The 19,465-nt window shown below is 48.2% G+C and overlaps 1 protein-coding gene across 3 annotated transcripts in view; it reads left to right on the top strand.

Moving 5' to 3' along the window:
- The window catches only part of SYNDIG1L (synapse differentiation inducing 1 like), a 100,806-nt gene that overhangs the window by 58,585 nt on the left and 22,756 nt on the right, over window positions 1–19,465 (top strand). For 2 of the 3 annotated variants that reach the window (XM_073349165.2, XM_073349164.2), the window contains exon 1: window positions 8,998–9,233. The exons of the other annotated variant lie outside the window; for it this stretch is intronic. The gene's annotated coding sequence lies outside the window, so the exon portion shown is untranslated. Of the gene's footprint in view, window positions 1–8,997; window positions 9,234–19,465 lie in introns of those variants that run through there. 3 annotated transcript variants of the gene reach the window in all.

The raw sequence follows: 19,465 nt of genomic DNA, 5'->3' as shown, positions 1-19,465 counted from the left end.
GAGCTCATGTAGCTGCCACTTGATAGCTTATTCCTCATCCTGCTGCTTGTCTTTCATCTCAGGCTTCACCAGTGTTGTAAAGCTTCATTTCCAGAGACTTGCCTCCTGCCAATAGCTGAGTTAGGAGCTCCCCAGGGCTCTGTCTCTCAGACTCTAAAGAAGATTTACTCAGCTATTAGACAGCGGGGGACCTGCTTTCAGGTAGGTGAAGGCAGATGCAGGTTGTCCCAGTCTCAGGTGGGATCAGACAAATTTGTGCACACAAGGAGCTGGACGGAGAGCACATGCACAGGGGAGGGGAGTGCCTTTATCAGTGTGGAGAACTATCCCACTCAATAATGCAGGTTAGGCCATGGTGTCCTGGGGCACCTCATGGCCAGGAAAATACCAACAAACTGGAGGGAATGCAGAAAAGAGCTGCACAAATTATTAAGGAATAGAGATACTGCAGAACAGATTACTTGAGGAATTGAAAGGATGCAGGTCATGAGTTCAAAGCCAGCTCAGGTAGACAGAAGCTTCCTCTTAGTCATCTTCTCTCCAAACACAGTAGTTTTTATGTTGTTAATTTCTTCATACTTTCCAGACCTCTAGGGGCCAGTCAGCACAAATTGAAGACTGCAGGGGTGCTGGATCAGGGCCCTCCATCACTTTCATTGCCCTTCTTGGGGCATCAGAAGTGAACAGGTTATTTCAGGTGAGGGCATACCATTGGTTTATAGTCCCAGACAAAAATGACATTAAAATGGAGTGAAGGGGGAGAGTATCTATCTGTAATTTAGGCTCAAATATGTTAAAGGACTGTTGTAATTATCCCAACCCCAGAAGTGTTAAACCCGGGAAATTCACAGTTAAGGTTAAACTTAAAAGAAATCCAAACATGTTAAGGTACAGAAATGCACAATGAGGACATCCAACCAATCTTGACTCTCCCTGCTATAGGCTCTTCCAGCTTCTCATATAGTTAAAGCTCACTGCAATCCTCTGCATGGGTACATGGAAATAATTTTTTTTATTTAATGGTCATTTTTTCCCTAGTTATTCTTCATCATTTAAGTTTCTCCTTCAGCAGAAATTTCCACTCTGCCCTGCAGAGATGTCCTGGAAATGCCACATGATTATGATTAAGGCATGTCAGTGTTTGTGGAGCCAGATTAGAACAAACTGATTATTTTTTTAAAATCATATTTGGGTTTAGTTTTGTTTTCCTGGTTTCCCCCCCTTCATGGAGTTACTACACTTCTGTTTTTTTCCTAATTATATATATATATATATATATATATATATATATATATATATATATATATATATATTTACATAAACACTAAATAAGAAACCCAAAGAGAATGTTGCCATGTAATATTTCTAACCATTTGAAGATATGAAGTACCAACCATGCACCATTTAAAAAATGTTAACTTTATGGCCAGATTCACTTGTGCGTTCTGGCTCCTTTACCCCACTTTGGAACAGCAGAAAGCAGCCAGAGAATGCAGGCCAGCTAGAATGGGTTTACTGCTGCTTCTGCTAGAGCAATGCAAAACAGCCAGCATGTACACTGCGGGTTTCCCCTTCCCTCTTGTCGTCCAAATTCCCCTAGTCTGTTGCACTCCCTACGTTCACACGCCCACTCTGACATTCCCACTACTCCTGGCACTTCCCTACACTTTCCTGTGCGCATATCTATGTGCACATATCCCTGAGTGTGCACATGCGCACACACGCACACCATTTTCCTCTTCCCTTCTGTACGTCCCCTATATTCCCCTTGTCAAGGATCCACAGGATTTGTCCTATCCCCAGCTTTTAAACAGTCCCTTGGAGGAACCCCTTCAGTGTGCCAGGCTCCTAAGTGGTCCCACTCTCCTTAAGGGTAGGCTATGAGACCTCAACATCTCCAAGACTGAGCCTCTGGGCTCCAGCACTCATGTTTCACACCATGAGTTCTGTTCAGCGAGTTGAATTGAGACGGACTCCTGTTCAGAGACTTGCACCTCAGCAAGTATTTGCAATGACACCAGGCAGCCTTTTTAAAACCAAGTAAGGTATGTTAGTGAACCGGAATACAGCATCTGGAAGTCGTTGGTTAGCATAGAGAAGCAAAGGTGAAGACAGTTCAGACTGGCCAGTCTCCTGGCTCTACCCAGACAAGCTGCCATAGAATCAATTTTGGCTCTGTCTCTCTCTCTTAGTCCCAGGTGTGTGCTCTTGTGTCTCTCCCAAAGACCAGCTCTTCTCCCAGCACCTTTCACCTCTTGGTCCATTGTCTTCCTCCAGCAGACTTATGCCGAGTTCATATGTGTCGCCTGCCGGAGTTTCCCGTGAGTCAGTTGTTCAGTCTTTGGGATTCTCTCTGTCTTTCTGGATCCTCCATTGAGATGGGTAGGTTTCAGCCAATCCCCTCCTGTCTAGATGTGGTGCTATAGGTGGCCTTTGAAAGATATTTAAGATTGATGGTCTTTGTGTGCTGTTGTTGTTTTTCATAATTGAATATTTATCTCCCACAAAGACTTGCTCCTTTTTATCTCCCATTGTTCTTGATGGGACTGAAGCCACAGCAGCCCTCAGGAAGACAGTGGCCCCCTATGCTGTGTGGTAGCAGAGGCACTTTGTCTCATTGACAATGAGAGAGAGCCTTCTCAAAATGGCAGCTGTGGCTTCAGTCCCATAGAACAATGGGAGATAGGGGTGTGTTTTGAAAGGAGGCAGTTCTTTGTGGAATTCTCTGTAGGAAAATATTGAATCCTTCAGCCTCTGCAGGAGGAGACATTTTTCATTATGAAGAATAATTGGGTGAAATGACCATTAATCCCCAAAGAGAAATATTCAGATGTAGCATATATACAAGATTTTAGTGAGTTTTAACTACAGTTAGTTTGAGCAGGCTATGTTGTTGAGAGTATTGGGGGCAAAATAAATTCTGACACTGGGTACTACATGTCAACTCAACCCTCCTACCTACAGAATCATTGCTGATGCCTCCATAAGAATGGCAATGTAATATTTTTGCTGCTATTCTCTATCCCTTTCTCAGTACAACCTACCACCATGTTTGCTCTTTTGGCCATTCCTGTGCATTAAACAGATTGGTTTCACTATATTGTCCACAATGACATCCAGGTCTTTTTTCCCCTGAATGGTTACAGTTAATCTAGAATTCACTGGAGTACACAAATAGTTCAGATTATTCCTCCCAGTGTGCATCACCTTGCAATTGTCCATACTGAATTCCATCTCCCATCATACTGCTCAAATAACTGTAATTAGTTCCTCTGATGTTCCCTACAGTCTTCTCTGCACTTGACTAACCCAGTGATTTTTTTTTTAATCCGCTTCAAATATTGACTTCAACATTCCTCCACCCACTCCCCAATCTATAATAAATAGATACATAAAATCTGGCCACTTATTTTGATGCCTAAGTAGATGCTGAGCTCTTTAGCAAATCAGGCGCTTTCTGATGTGGTCTGGGCTCAGCTTAATACAGCTGCCTGAGTCTGGACTTTTAGAGATGTTTGTGCTTTTCCCAAAAGCATTTACATCCTCTTGAGTCTGATGTCATTCCTCTTCCTTTTATCTTTTTTCTTTCCTAGCCTAATCAGCTGCCTTGAGGACGTCCTGCAGCAGAATCCTCATCTGAAAAACCTTCCAGTTATTTTGGACCCTTGTTTGGTGGGATTTTTGTGTGTGTTTTTTTACTGGCACTAAACCCTTGATCTGAAATAACCACTTGTTACTGTTTGCTGAGAGTTCAGGTTTCTCATTTAACGAGATCAGGTTTTTGGCTGCCAGTAATGAAATGTTAACAGATTTGTCCTGGCATAGTTATTTGTTGCTTTATCTGTTAGATGAAGAATGCAAAGCACAGGACGTAGTGGCAATGGTGCTTCTAACATCTGACGTACCATTTACCATCTCCTTTCAATGCATAGTAACCCCAGAACAAAAGCATGACTTTTTATTCATGTAGTTTGTCCATAGTAAGTTTGTTTTTAAACAGAGGCATTGTTTGAGTGGTCTAATGGCTACACTGTGATATGTCCACTGGTATATAACAGTGGTTTTCAAACTTCTTTTTTTTTTTTTTCTGGCAACCCAGTTTAAGAAAATTGATGCCCACGACCCAGTGGAGCTGGGGATGAGGGGTTTGGGGGAAGGAGGCTCAGCGCTGGGGCAGATGGTTGGGGTGCCAGGGTGAAGGCTGCAGGGGGGGCTGGAGCGGGTTAGGGTGCAGGAGTGGGCTTGGTTTGGTGGGGGGCTCAGAGCTGGGGCAGGGGGTTGGGGTGTGGAAGGGGGTCAGGGCTCTGGGGTGGGGTTGGGGATGAGGGGTTTGCGGTGCAGGAGGGGACTCTGGGTTTGAGGGAGCTCAGGGCTGGGGCAGGGGGTTGGGGTGCGAGAGGGGATCAGGGCTCTGGGCTGGGAGTGAAGGCTCTGGGGTGGGACCTGGATGCCTGGTTTGGGGTGCAGAAGGGGCTCCGGGTTTGGGGGGGCTCAGGACTGGGTCAGGGAGTAGGGGTGCAAGGTAGAGGGGTGCAGGGTTGGGGGGGTGGGCTTACCTCAGGTGGCTCCTGGTCAGCAGCGCAGCAGGGGTGTTAAGGCCGGCTTCCTGCCTGTCCTGGCACCGCAGACCGTGCGGCACCTTGGGAGCAGCCAGCAGCAGGTCCAGCTCCTAGGCCCAGAGGCACGCCAATGGGAGTGCCGGTGCTTGGGGCAGGGCAGTGCTCAGAGCCCCGTGGTGCCCCACCCCCACCTTGGAGCCAGACCTGCTGCTGGCCACTTCCAGGGGGCGCAGCACAGTGTCAGAACACATAGGGACTAGCCTGCCTTAGCCGGGCAGCCCCGCTAATGGGACTTTTAACAGCCCGGTCGGCGGTGCTGACCAGAGCTGCTGCAACCCAGTGCCTTACATTCTGTGACCCAGTACTGGGTTGTGACCCACAGTTTGAAAACTACTGGTATATAATATAATGAGATCTCATTTCCTCTAACTGCATGCGTCCTTGCCAGAGGTCTCCTTGCCACTCAAGCTGAGATCGGGGACCACTTATTCCCTTTTTTTTTTTTTTTTTTTTTGCTAATGGGCCCATTTCATTCATCCCATTAGACGTATAAATATCCACAGTGAGGCTCAGCAGAGCAAGAGACTTTGCACATTATTGCTTCAATCCTTTCTGAATTCCTCTTTTGTTCCTTGCATGAAAAATGTTTCTGTATTGTATGTGGTTCCTTCCCTCCTCCCCCTTCCCCCCCCCCCGACTTTTATTAGGTCATCCAGTCCTTTTGCATGTAGCCACCTGAGTGACTGGACCACAGGTTTCCATGTGCTTTTCCCCTTTTCTCTTAAAGCTGCACGCTGGCCTGCATTCAAAAAAGTTATCAGATCATCATGGTGCTAAGCTGTTTTTACACACCCTCTCACACACACAACTCCAGCAAAGAGACATCCTGGGTCAGAGTCTTTGATTCAGGATGTTAATGTCATCTTATCGTCATCAAAGCAGGGGACACAGAGCTGCAGCTCTGCTGCTAAGTAGTACCTGTAGAAGTTTGGGAGGGCTAATCCCCCACCCTGTCTGGGTAATTACAGTGCCTGCATTTTAATCCGGTGATTGCGTGTGGCCCATATGAAGGGCAGAGCGGCTCCATTGAATTGACAAAAGCAGCTTGTGGGGATTTTGATGGGGCTGCTGTGGCAGAGACTATTATACTTTGGTAATATTGCTGTTTTGATTACCCATCCATCTAGTCCTTTCCGCATGCGTTTCAGCAGCTTATCATAATGTAAATTCAAACTGGTTTGACAGGAATTAGCAAGCTGTATATCAAGGTATTTCATCTGGCTGGCGACCTTTTCTTTGGGGCTCTCCAGTGATTTCGGCAGTGGGGTTTTGCTGAGACGTACAGTAAGAGCTCACTTTTATGGTAATTTACTGTCAGACCCCAGAGTCCTTTAAACTTCTGTTTTCTGGAAAAGGTTTGCAAGAGCTCTTCCCAAGACCTTGCCATATAAGCCAACGGGTCGTTCTAGTATAACAAGGCTTTGTCCCTTACAAGCCCTCTCTGTTTCCCTTTAATCAGCACATGTTGCCTGAATCTTGCTGCAAGTGGCTTGATAACCAAGGCAAACAGGAGTGTGGGCACCCTGTCTCCAGCCATGTGCCAGCTGAAACTGTGCCCATAGATTCTAGCTGCTCCTGGTGACGTGTAGTCAGGATCGTGATCTAGGATTTTCACTGAGCTAACGCATTTGGCACCAAACCTCGTTGCTCCTAGGGCTGCAAAAGGAGAGTCCCATCTCCTTCTCCTTGTTTTATTGTTACCCTGCATTTTGGTTCAGCCAACTATAGGTTGGAGGTCTGCCACCAATTCTGAATTTGGATCCAGGTTTGGATTACAAACTTACCCCAAATCCAGGGGTGTCTGTATGCAGGGGTTTGCTTTGAGCCCATCTGAGGTTTGCTCTTAAGAATCCTCTACCGACGCTGCCTGGTGTTGGGTGGGATCTGGCCATGGGGAACCATTCTATTTGGGGGTGTTGCTTTGTTATTAGTAGCAACTCTGGGCTCCGGCGAGATTCCCTAGAAGGTAACCATGTGCTGCGGGAATGAATGTGCATAAGGCTGGCTCACACCCTTTCTATTGGTGATGGAGGAGATGAGCTATCAGGCCTTAAATGAGCTGACAGTCGGTCAGAGTTGGACTCCTGTGTCAGACGCAGAAATCACAGATGGGGAGTTCAGGGGCTGTGTTGCTCTTGTTATCCAGCTCAATCCAATGGCTCACCTCCATGCTATTCCTGTTAAATGATCTCACTGCTGTGGCTAGAAAGAGAGGGTATGTCTGACTGGGAGAATAAGACAAAGATAGAAACTTTTCTGCTCACACTTTGGAGACTTGTTTCTGGGTATGTCTACACTGCAACTAGACACCTGCAGCTGACCTGCACCAGCTGACTCAGGCTTGTGGGGCTTTGGCTAAGGGGCTGTTTAACTGTGGTGTAGACATTTGGGCTCAGGCTGCAGCCAGAGCTCTAGGACCCTACGAGGTTTGAGGGTCCTAGAGCCTGGACTGCAGCCAGTGGAGCACGGCCCAGCCGTGGGTGTCTAGTTGCAGAGTAGACATACCCAGAAACAAGCCTCCAAAGTGTGAGCAGAAAAGATTCTATCTCTGTCTCATTCTCCCAGTCAGAACTCAGGTGGCACCTGGGAGCTAGGCCATCAGAAATGTCTATACATTTGCAATAACCTGCCAGCCACTCATGGAGTATGTGGGAAGCAGAAATCACGTGGTGGGAGAGGTTAGTCTAGACCCTCCTCTGAGCATTTACAGGAAACACAAATCCTGCTGAGAAGTCAGAGCTTTAGCCTGGGCAGGGCCATGACATTGGGCGTAGAGGCCTACTGGAGATGTGGGATCAGGGCAGTTTGGCTTTGGGGGTGGCATAGAACCACTGTGAGCATGTGGGGATGCAGCATGGCACTAGGATGCTTTGAACACAGGAATTGCCAGACTGGATCAGAGCCAAGGCCCAGTATCCTATCTCTGACGGCAACCAGTACCAGATGCTTCAGAGGAAGGTGTAAGTAGGCACATGTGGGATAAAATCTCTTCTCCCGCACCCTCCCCCCCATGTCCGCTCTCACCCTGATCTCTAACAGCTGGAGATTCGTTGGGGCTTCAGCCAGGTTTAATAGCCTTTCCTAAATGTATGTTAGCACTGCCTGTGATAACTGGATATTCTTGAGCATGTTGGGGTATAGCATCAGGGAGATGGCTTCCGTGGAGGCGGGGGGGAGGTCATGCTATCGAAACCATGTAGGGATGTGGTAGTGGTTTTGGGGGTCCAGGAATGTGGCATGGGAGCGCTGTGAGGATTTGAGGAGAAGTCTTGGGGTAACAGCACTGGAACACTTGGGGCTGTTGGCGGCACAGCCCCATGGGAGGTGAAATGGCAGGGCAGTGACCTAGGGCTGTCAGGGACATGACAACGGAAAGGTGAGAGTGCAGCATGAAAGCTGTTCGGGGATGCTGGAGCATAGTATGGGTGAGGCTTGAGGAGGTTTGAGTGGGTTGTGGTCATAGCAGAGATGCAGTTTGAGAGTATGAGGGAAGCAGTAGAGGGAAGCTGTTTGGGGAAGCAGTTTAGGGGTATTGGGAGAGGCCTGGGGAGCTGTTGGGGTGAGGGGAGAGAAGTTGTGGTGGGCTTGGGGGAGTGGGGAAGGAGTTGGCAGGTTGGGGCACTGTATGAGCTCTTTGGAATGCAGGTTGAGAGTGGATAAGGGTTATGGGAGTAGGTAGGCTATTGAGGCTTGGCTCGGCTCCAATCTCACTTCATGCTGGTGTAGATCAGGATTAACCCAATTGAACTCACACAGGTTTTACCCTGGTGGAAGTCTAGTGAAGGAGATCTGAATCAGGCCCTTTAGTTTTAATTCTATACAAACTCTATGCTTTAAGAAAGAAATCCCACGTAAAGGAGAAGCTCAGCTTTTCCATCCCACAAAAATAAACAGCCAAGCTCTGGCTCCAGGATTCCCAGGTGGACTGAGCCAGCCCTGTCCCACTGGAGCAGAGAGCACACTGGCTGTCCCAGTGAGAGACAGTACCAGAGCTGGGCCTCCTTGACCCTTAGCACCGGCACAGAGCAACCCACTTTGTCTTTTTCTTGAAATTCTGCTGTGCAGCCCTACCTCTTTTCTTCCCAGGGTGTTTGCGGGAGCAGCAGTGCCAAGGGAAAGGCAGCAAAAAGAAAGAGAATGAAAAAGGCAGCATTTCTGAGTCCTTAGCTGAATTAGCAAGACAAACCTTGTGGGAAGGAGCAGTAATCGGGCAACGTGCAGCTCTCATTCGGGAATGTTTGCAGCTGATCACACCACAGCTGGAGTGCTAGAGTGAGTGAACGCTGGGCTCTCTTGACACAAATGGGAAGTAGGGTTTTGCTGCAGCTAGAGGGCTGTGCTGATGCACATCTCCAATGCTGTGTCTGGCTATGCTGATGCACATTTCCAGTGCTGTCTCTGGCTGCGCTGAGGCGCGGTCCCCAGTGCTATACCTGGTGCTGTCACTGACCACCTAAGGCTTCCAAGCAAAGCAGCTAAAGGATCCACCCTGAAAGGAGGAGGCTGGAATCATTCCAGATGAAGGGCTGTTCCTAGCCAGCATCATGCCTGGATCAGGTTTACTTCAGCTACCTTCTCTCCAACTTAGTGGCTGAGACACTCTTCATCACTCAGGTAAGGAGCATCCCTGGACTTTTCTTATTCAGGGTACTGTCCTGCTTTGATCAGACAATAGCAGCCAGGCAGGATTAACAGATAGTTGTTTCTGGGAGGGGCAGTGGCTGGTTAGGATTTAGCCAAAGATTTTGACCCCCAGTATTTCACAGATATTGCAGAGCCACTTCAGGTGGGTCTGAAAATCTGAGGTGGCCACAAAGAGAAGGGCTCTGTGGACTTTCCCTTACAACTCAGCCCTCTGCTAAAGTTTGGGGATCAGTAATTAGACAGTGTGGCTAAAGAGAACGAATAGTCAAACTATGCATGATAGATGCTAGTCATGTCGCTCAAGGCATCACTGGAAGATGCTGAGGTGCCTGGAAGATGTATAAAAAGCTAAATAGAATAGAAGAGGCAATTAGTCAGTTTGGTTAATGGTGCCAATAACAATACCTTCTACTTGTGTGCATGTAACCCCCTTTTCAATCCAGGTTTGCAAAATCCTATTCGCTCTGGGGCAGTGTCTGTGGGAAAGGAGCTGTGTGTTTGCAGTTTCAAAGGGCTAGTGTGGAAGGAAAGTGCCTTTGGTATCTGACCAGTACCTGGCTTGTAATTCATTCTCCTAGGCTGCTCCAGGTTTTATAGAAGCCCCTGCTATTCTACACAGCCCCCCTTTACAAAGCTGCTTGCTTAGCTTCCGAAAACTAGATTCCCTCTGAATGTGCGTAGCATCTGCCACCAGAAACTTCTCCCCCAAAGGAACCTGAAGGGAAAGTGATGATGCTATCTAAATAATACAGATAATAAGTGCAGGCAGGTGTGAGGCTGGCTGAGACTCTCACAGGAAAATCCACTTTGTCTCAAGAGGATAATAGATGGCTACTTCCCAACTCAGCAGCAGGAGGCATTAGCCCATCAAAAAGGGTGTTGATATATTTATCTAGCAAAAGTTCCCAGTGTAATGGAAATAGTTGGCAAATTGCAGCATTTGGAAGCTAAACGCTCTTCATTCTGATTCCCTGCCTCTCCGCCAGAGGCAGGGAGTAAACAGGCTACTGGAGAGCAAGTACGTTGCTGCAGCACCCGTTTGGGATCCTCATTCTGTTCAGCACAGGTCCCTGCTTTGGCCGATAGGAGAGCTCTCTGTGGGGCTGTGTGTGTAAGAGTGTCTTCATGTAAGCACTACAGTGGTGCAGCCACACCAATGCAGCGTTTTAAGTGTAGACCTGCGCTTACTTTGCTATTTTTCTAACCCCAAGTGACAGCTTCTTTTATGGCTTTTGCATGGGACTAGCAAACAGAAGATACGGATTCAAGTTCCATCTTTGCCACTGACTTACTATGTGATCTTGGGCAAGTCATGAAAAGGTCTCCATGCATCAGTTTCCCCATCTGTAAAATGGGATAATACTGACTCACCTCATAAGGGGGAGGAAGAGTGTGTGAGGATTTTTATTTATTATGTATTGAGGGAGAGGCAGAGAGACCCTGAGCCAGTACAGTATATGCATAACATTAAGGAAGTGGTCCCCAAACTTTTTCACTTGTGCCCCCACTTACCTGGTCTGTGCCTCCCAGGGAGCTTCAGTGGGGAGCAAGAATCAGGAGCGGAGCCATGGCCAGGAACAGGGCCGCGGTGAGGGCCGGGACCAGAGCTGCAGCTGGGGCTGTGACCAGGAATGGGGCCATTGGCCACAGAGCTGGGGGCAGAGTGGGTTTGGGTGGTGCTCCCTCCTTGCCCCCCAGGGGCTGGGCCAGGGCCTGCCATGCCCCCCAAATGTTCCTCCATGCCCTCTTAGGGGGGTGTACCCCACAGTTTGGGGACCACTGCATTAAGCACATTAGTAGTATCCATTGATTTATATGGGGCTACTTACATGCTGGGGTTATGCACCTGTTTAAGTGCTTTGCTGGATTCAGGCCCAAGCATCCAAAAGATACTAGATGCTTTACAGAAGTCTGAGACCCAGTCTCCCTGTGCCAAAGCACTTCGGGCATCAGGAGGGGGACAAAGGCATTTCTCCCCAGTTGTTCCTTCAGGGAGTTTGCACCCCCTCCCCCCACCCAAGTCTAGGGGGCTGCACCACAAACCCTGCTTACTCCCCAGGATCTTCACAGATCCCAGAGGATGTTGGTACAGGGGAGCTTAGAGAAGTCTGAAGGGGGGGGGTTGTGCCTCTGCAGCAGTTCTTTGGTAGTTTTGGCTCCAACTGAGCTACACTACTAGGGCTTCGCCTGGAACTCCCCTTAAAGGGGAATCCCATCATGGGGTGGGATGTTACCTTGGAGCCCTGAGCTCTGCTGGGCTGGGAGGGGGAGGATGCATTTCCCCACCTCCTTGTATGCACCCCTCAACTGTGGAGTGCCCTCTAGTGACCAGAGGAACAGGATGCTGTCATGGAGACAGCTGGGCCCCTTCTACTTGGGAGGGCAAGAGCCAGGCACGGAGGTTCCATCCAGACACAGCTCAAGGGAGCATGATCAAGCCCTTAATTGACTGACGATCATGAATAAGGCAGCAATTCTTCCACAGAGGTCGCGGAAGTCACAGAATCTGTAACTTCTGCAGCAGCTGGTGCAGCTGACTTCAGGGCCACCCCAGCAGCTGGCCTCAGGACCTGCTGCTTGGGGGCTCCGCAGCCGTCCGCACCGGCCGCTGCTGGAGTGACCTGGGCCAGCTGCTCTGGTGGTCCCTGGGGCCAGCCGCACCGGCTGCTGCTTGGGAGGCCCAGGGCCAGGTGGCTTCAGGGAACATCTGAGCAGCCGTCCTGGGAGCCTCCACTCAGGAGCCAGCTGCACCAGCCACTGCTTGGGTGGCTGGCTCCAGGGACCGTGCAAGCAGCAGTCCTGGGGCGGCCCGGGGGAGCATCCGAGCAGTGGTCCTGGGGGCTGCCATGGGGCTAGCCGCACCGACCACTGCTCAGGTGGCCCTGGGCGGCTGGCTTCAGTGACTGCTGGAAGAACAGCTGATGTGGCTGGCTCTGGGGAGTGCCCGAGCAGCAGCGGTCCCTAGGCAGCTGGAGCAGCAGTCCCACGACACCCGGAGGCCATCTGGAGAGCAGCCCTCGGGAGCAGCGGGGCCTCAGAATTAGAGATTTAGTCAGGGGTCTTTTTGATAAAAGTCACGGACAGATCATGTGCTGTGAATTTTTATTTATTGCCCGTGACCTGTCTGTGGCTTTCACCAAAAATATGCATGACTAAATCATAGCCTTATTCATGAAGCACTAGGTACCTTTAGACTTGTGAGTGCTCAGTAGGATAGATACCCCACTGAAGACAGAGAAGTGTGCTTATGTAGCTCCTCCTTAGTATCATCTGTGAACATCATTAACCTCCCCATTCCAGATCACTAATAAAGATGCTGAATCAGATACTAGCCCTACAGTCCATTTCCACCTTGCTGTTTATCTTCACCCTTGGCAGGTTCTCAGTCCATGTGGCTGCATCAGACCCAAGCCAGGCTGAACTGGTTTTTCAGGTCAGATTATATGGCACAAAGTATAAAATTTCAATGATTGCTTATTTTTAAAGCACCAAAAAGTGTGTAGCACTTCATGAAACATGTACAGGCCCAGCCCCTGCCTCCAAGACCTGCCGATCTAAATCTAGATGGGACATGACAAGGAGGGAAGAGAAACAAACCAACTGGCGGGGTAAATTCTAGCTCCAGTAGACCTAACCATGCTAGCTCAATCAGACCTAGTGTGTGTACATCTCCTTGGGTGGAAATTACCCCCCGCCCATCTCAGAGGCGTTCAGACCTCAAAAGGAGAAGGGAAGGACAAAGACATTGACAACACTGTTCAGCAAGGCACGGTACAGCTTGATGGCTCCCTTAAAAAATCCTTACATACCATCATCTGCCTCCTCACCATCACACCGGCTCTCCCCTGACACACAGCTCCATCGCCGAGTACAATCCCTGCAGCTGCCAGCAAATGCAGGAGGTGAGGGAAAGAGAGGGAGCGCCTTTGGGTGGGATCTTTTTGCCTAGAGTGACCTGTGCCTGGGGCTGGAAATGAACAGGGTAGAGGAAGGGCTTGGGGGAATATTGAATCCCTTTTCCCCTCCCTGGCTGCAGTTGCTCCTGACTTCAGACTGCGTTTGGGAGAATCAGTGCTAAAAGTCTGGGGCGGGGTGTCTATCATCTGGGAATCGTGGCTTTGGTAAGACAGTGCCTCAAGTGTGCCCCCCAGCAACTGAGCTTGGTTTTTAATTTGAATTTACTTCTCTTTTGTTGCTGGGTCCATGACCCCTATGCAGTATTCCCCCCCCCCCCAACACACACACTTTAAGCACTGGGAGGAATGCTGGGCTTTACACAGTCACTCCAGCACTGTGGTTTCTCTGAACAGAGCTGAGTGCCGGTCCAAGCCCAGACACACTGGAGGAGATTTTCAAAGGGGCATTGGATGCACAACGGCTGTCGATGTTCAAGGAGATCTGATGGGCCTTCTGTGACTTTGAAAATCTCCCCCATCATCTTATCTTTAAACAATTCATTGGCCGTGCATTGGGTTTTTATAGACTGGCTCATGTGGCCTTTCTACTAAGGTTAGACGTTCTCTGGGTAGGGCTTTCTTCTCCCTCCCAGCCATATGGCAAGAGTCTTTGTGACTATAAGTCGTAAGATGCTACATTGTTGAAGTTCTCCTACTTCCCTCTTCCCATGGGCGTTGCAAGGAGAGGAAGAGTAGTTTAAAAGCCTGAAGCAGATGTTATTTCTCCTGTCATTCTTGAAAACATAATAAGTTCCTTCACTCCAGCAGCTCCCTCCAATTTGGAGGCAAACTTTCTTAAAGACAGAGGGCAAATCTCCGTCTGACGAGTCCAGGTGGAAACATCAGACACTAAAAACAAGGCTAAAAAAATCTCAGATTGTAGCTATTAAGCTGGGTAATGAGACAGGCCTCACACTTTGTATCAGACAGGGAATTCTTTACCTGAACTTGAATGGAATAATTCATTTCTTCACTATACCAGCTTATTGCATCTTTGAGAAATACATCTGAGTTTGAAAAACTGAAATAGGAAAGTGCAGCATTCAAAATACAGCTTAGTTTTTTAAAGTGATAGCAGATACTTAGCACTAGAAGTAAAACCTAGCGAGTAAGGGCTTTAAATACATTAGCAGTAGCACCCACGAACCCACATCAGGATCAGGGCCCCATTGCACTGAGTACAGAAGGCAAAGACAGTAATAGTCTCTGCCCTGAAGATCTTACCATCTAATTTGAAACAAGACAGGATCATGAGTATAACAAACACTAGGAAGGCAGAAATACCTGCAATGCCTGACAGCCCCACCTTTATGAAGTTGTGACAGGTTCCCCCCAGGGTGCCACCTGGAACTGAGGTACCATTAAACCCTCTGACCTACCAGCCTGGGCTCTCTTTCACACTGTACTGCTGTGACAAGCTGCAAAGCCCTCCAGCCTGCACTTTCACCAGCATTCACACAGGTAGGGACACACCCAGCTGTAGTTACATGAATTATAGAATCATAGAATAACAGAGTTGGAAGGGACCTCTGGAGGCCATCTAATCCAAACCCCTGCCCAGAGCAGGACCAATCCCAACTAAATCATCCCAGCCAGGGCTTTGTCAAGCCTGACCTTAAAAACTTCTAAGGAAGGGGATTTCCTAGGTAACACATTCCAGTGTTTCACCACCCTCCTAGTGAAAAAGTTTTTCCTAATATCCAACCTAAACCTCCCCCACTGCAACTTGAGACCATTACTCCTTGTCCTGTCATCTGATATCACTGAGAATAGTCTAGATCCATCCTCTTTGGATCTACCTTTCAGGTAGTTAAAAGCAGCTATCAAATCCCCCCTCATTCTTTTCTTCCGTAGACTAAACAATCCCAGTTCCCTCAGCCTCTCCTCATAACTCATGTGTTCCAGTCCCCTAATCATTTTTGTTGCCCTTCGCTGGACTCTCTCCAATTTCTCCACATCCTTCTTGTAGTGTGGGGCCCAAAACTGGACACAGTACTCCAGATGAGGCCTCACCAATGTCGAATAGAGGGGAACGATCACGTCCCTCAATCTGCTTGCCAAGCCTCTACTTATACACCCCAAAATGCCATTGGCCTTCTTGGCAACAAGGGAACACTGTTGACTCATATCCAGCTTCTCGTCCACTGTCACCCCTAGGTCCTTCTCTGCAGAACTGCTAACTAGCCATTCGGTCTCTAATCTGTAGCGGTGCATTGGATTCTTCCGTCCTAAGTGCAGGACTCTGCACTTGTCCTTGTTGAACCTCATCAGATTTCTTTTGGCCCAATCCTCCAATTTGTCTAGGTCCCTCGGTATCCTATCCCTACCCTCCAGCATATCTACCACTCCTCCCAGTTTAGTGTCATCCGCAAACTGGCTGAGGGTGCAATCCACACCATCCTCCAGATCATTAATGAAGATATTGAACAAAACTGGCCCCAGGATCGACCCTTGGGGCACTCCGCTAGATACCGGCTGCCAACTAGACATGGAGCCATTGATCACTACCCGTTGAGCCCGACAATCTAGCCAACTTTCTATCCACCTTTGGCTCTCTAACCACCAGCTTCCCAGCCTAGGACCTCAGAGCAATACCATCCTGCCCTGGTCAAATCTGGCCAGTATACAGGTTTAATACCTAGTCTGCCTCTCCCTCAATGTGCAGAGAACAATGCACATTTGTGGTAACCAAGCAGAGATTTTCCCCAAACACTCCAGTCAAAGCTCACTGGTTTAGATTAAAACAAAAACAATTTTATTAACTACAAAAGATAGATTTTAAGTGATAGCAAACAGATCAATGCAGATTACCTAGCAAATAAAGAAAAAATGCAAACTAAACTTAATATACTAAATAAACTGGGTATGAATAACAAATTCTGACCCTAACTGATGGTACAGGGAGACTTGTAGATTCTTCAGGCAGAAGCGGCTCTTGCTTTGCAGCTTGGATTCCCCAGGTGTTTCATACACAGGCTAGAAATCCCATGAGCCTGGGTCCAGCACTTCCCCCAGTTCAGTCTTTGTTCCTCAGGTGTTTCCAGGAGTCTTCTTTTGTTGGGAGTGAAGAGCCACAGATGATGTCATTCCCTGCCTTGTATAGCTTTAGCATAGGGCGGGAACCCTTTCTTTCAAAACCTGGTTCCCAGATGGGTATGTGGAAAAATACTGACATCCCAAGATGGAGTCCAGAAACATGTGGCCTGGTCACACGTCTTTGTAGAGTCTTAGAAGCCATTACTTAGTGTTTGTCTGGAGTGTTCTCAGGAAGGACCACCAGGTGGGAGATAAGCTTCTCCTAAGGCCTGTCGTTTTCCCTAATCATAGAATATCAGGGTTGGAAGGGACCTCAGGAGGTCATCTAGTCCAACCCCCTGCTCAAAGCAGGACCAATCCCCAACTAAATCATCCCAGCCAGGGCTTTATCAAGCCTGACCTTAAAAACCTCAAAGGAAGGAGATTCTACCATTTCCCTAGGTAACACATTCCAGTTCTTTACCACCCTCCTAGTGAAAAAAAGTTTTTCCTAATATCCAATCTAAACCTCCTCCACTGCAGCTTGAGACCATTACTCCTTGTTCTGTCATCTGCTACCACTGAGAACAGTCTAGATCCATCCTCTTTGGAACCCCCTTCAGGTAGTTGAAAGCAGCAGTACTCCAGATGAGGCCTCACCAATGTCGAATAGAGGGAAATGATCACATCCCTCGGTCTGCTGGCAATGCCCCTACTTATACAGTCTAAATGCCGTTAGCCGTCTTGGCAACAAGGGCATGCTGTTGACTCATATCCAGCTTCTCGTCCACCGTAACCCCTAGGTCCTTTTCTGCAGAACTGCTGCCTAGCCATTTGGTCCCTAGTCTGTAGCAATGCATGGAATTCTTCCGTCCTAAGTGCAGGACTCTGCACTTGTCTTTGTTGAACCTCATCAGATTTCTTTTGGCCCAATTCTCTAATTTGTCTAGGTCCCTCTGTATCCCATCCCTACCTTCCAGCATATCTACCACTCTTCCCAATTTAGTGTCCTCTGAAAAGTTGCTGATGGTGAAGTCCACACCATCCTCCAGATCATTAATGAAGATAGTGAACGAAACCGGCCCCAGGACTGACCCTTGGGGCATTCCGCTTGATACGGGCTGCCAACTAGACATGGAGCCATTGATCACTACCCGTTAAGCCCGATGATCTAGCCAGCTTTCTATCCACCTTATAGTCCATTCATCCAGCCCATACTTCTTTAACTTGCTGGCAAGAATACTGTGGGAGACTGTATCAAAAGCTTTGTCTCATTGCCCTGAATAGGCTCTTCCCAACCAGCCATCTAGACTGAAATCATCTTGTTTAGTGGGGGTTACCCAGGTGTAACTACATTTGAAGTACAGATACATAGTCAGTATTTATAACTTCAGATACAAAAATGATATATATACAAATAGGATAATTATATTCAGCAAATCATAACTTTTCCAATGACACCTCACATGACTTATTTTTTACAAAATGCATCATAATTATGCCACAACCATATTATAATATTACTATGACGAATATGGGGTACAGTGTCACAGAAGCCATCAATGGTTGGTAGAAATAGATCCTGAGGAGGGAATCTGCAGCGGGTTGCTTTGCAGGTCAGCTCAGGGCGTTCCAGGCATCGGGGGCAGTGTGGAAGAAGGCACAGAGATGTTTGGGAGAGAAGTAGACCAGTGGGTTGGTGAGGCTGGTGTCTAGCCGAAGAGAGAAGAGTGGATAAGGAAGGTGGGGCAGAGTGGTAAAGGTCCTGGAAGGTGAGGATTTGGACTGGAATTGATGTGATGGAAAACAGGGAGCCAGTGGATGAATCCAAAGAGGGAGGTTGCCATAAGGCAGGAAGACTATCTTGGCAGAGATCTTGGCACTCCTAAAGCTCTCCATGAGACCAAATGCATATTGTTGTACAGCAGACATGAACAACTGCAGAAAAGCATGGTGGAGAATTCAGAAACATAACCACTAGCACATGAAATCCGCCATAGGCACATTATAGTGCACAAGTCTGTGCATGTTCAAGCAGCAGCTGATCTCTCTTGTCTCATCCTTAGCATCCAAAGCCTGACAGAACTCCAAGAAAGGCAGAGCTAGTTTTATGGAATGACAAAAATCTGATCGCATTATACTGCTAACCCCAGCCTTGTCCCCTGGGTGGGGAATAGTGGGTGAGGGAGGGAGAGTGCCATCTCATTGTTGGAAAGCATTCATAGCCACTGGATCCCATAAGTCTGTTAAGTTTGGTTCCCAGAAGCTGTACACGCTTGAAATTTCAAGCAGCTTTTCTTGGGGACTAGATGACACTCTCTCTTTCACCTTCTCTACTGGTGTTTGCCAGCCAGCCAGCCAGCCTATATATGGCAACTCTGTCATGATTTTCTTGGTGAGATTCAGAAGTGAGCATGGGGAACTCAAAAGCATGCAGTCTGCACTCCTGTTACTCTGTTTCTGTGCTGTGAAGCCTGAGGATGGCTGCAAGTTGCTGTAGAAGTTACAGTTCCCTTTTTCATGGCCCAGACACTCTGGTCTGGCACTTTATTGCTGAGATGGACTGTCAGAGTCCTGACAGCTAGCACCATGTCAGATACACAAGTGTCTCCCAAACTTCTCTCATGGGTTAATTCCTCAAAGGGCTTGAGAATTTGAATGACAGCCTCCGGCAGACTCTACTGTGCTGAAGTCAATGTCTTGACCTTCACCTCCTCTGAGCAGAGCATTAGCAGCAGCCAGTTGTTCCGCTCCAAATTAAAAAAAAAAAAATCAGTTGCACCTGACATGATTTGCTCTTTATAACCCCCACCCCCACCCCTCCGCCAATGTTGCTTACTGCTCACATTGCCCTCTAGGGAGTCGAGACTTTTCTTTCTACTCCTGGTTCCATTATTTGATTAGGGATTGAAGGCAGAGTTATGGGGAGTGAGGCTGCTCTAGTGTAAATCCAGTGTAGCTGCACGAAAGTCAATGGAATTACACTAGTATCACAATCTGAACCATTAAAGCTCTTGACCAGGCCCTCATCATTTGCTGCCTTCATTTCTAGAACCTCTTGCTCTCCAGCCTCCCTGACACCCTCTCGCAGACCTTGGCTCCATTCAGGGTGCTGCTCCTAAGGTCATCTTCTTGGCCCTTGCCCTCTGCTGGCTCTGCTTTCTCCACCACATCATATTCAAGCTTCTTGTCCTCCCCTGTAAGGCCCTGCACAGCTCTGCTTGTCCCTAC

Source organism: Lepidochelys kempii, chromosome 6 (genome assembly GCF_965140285.1).
Source record: "Lepidochelys kempii isolate rLepKem1 chromosome 6, rLepKem1.hap1, whole genome shotgun sequence".
Classification (NCBI taxonomy): Eukaryota; Metazoa; Chordata; order Testudines; family Cheloniidae; genus Lepidochelys; species Lepidochelys kempii.
The sequence above is the reverse complement of the archived record's forward strand: the minus strand, read 5'-3'. Positions and strand labels throughout refer to the sequence as shown.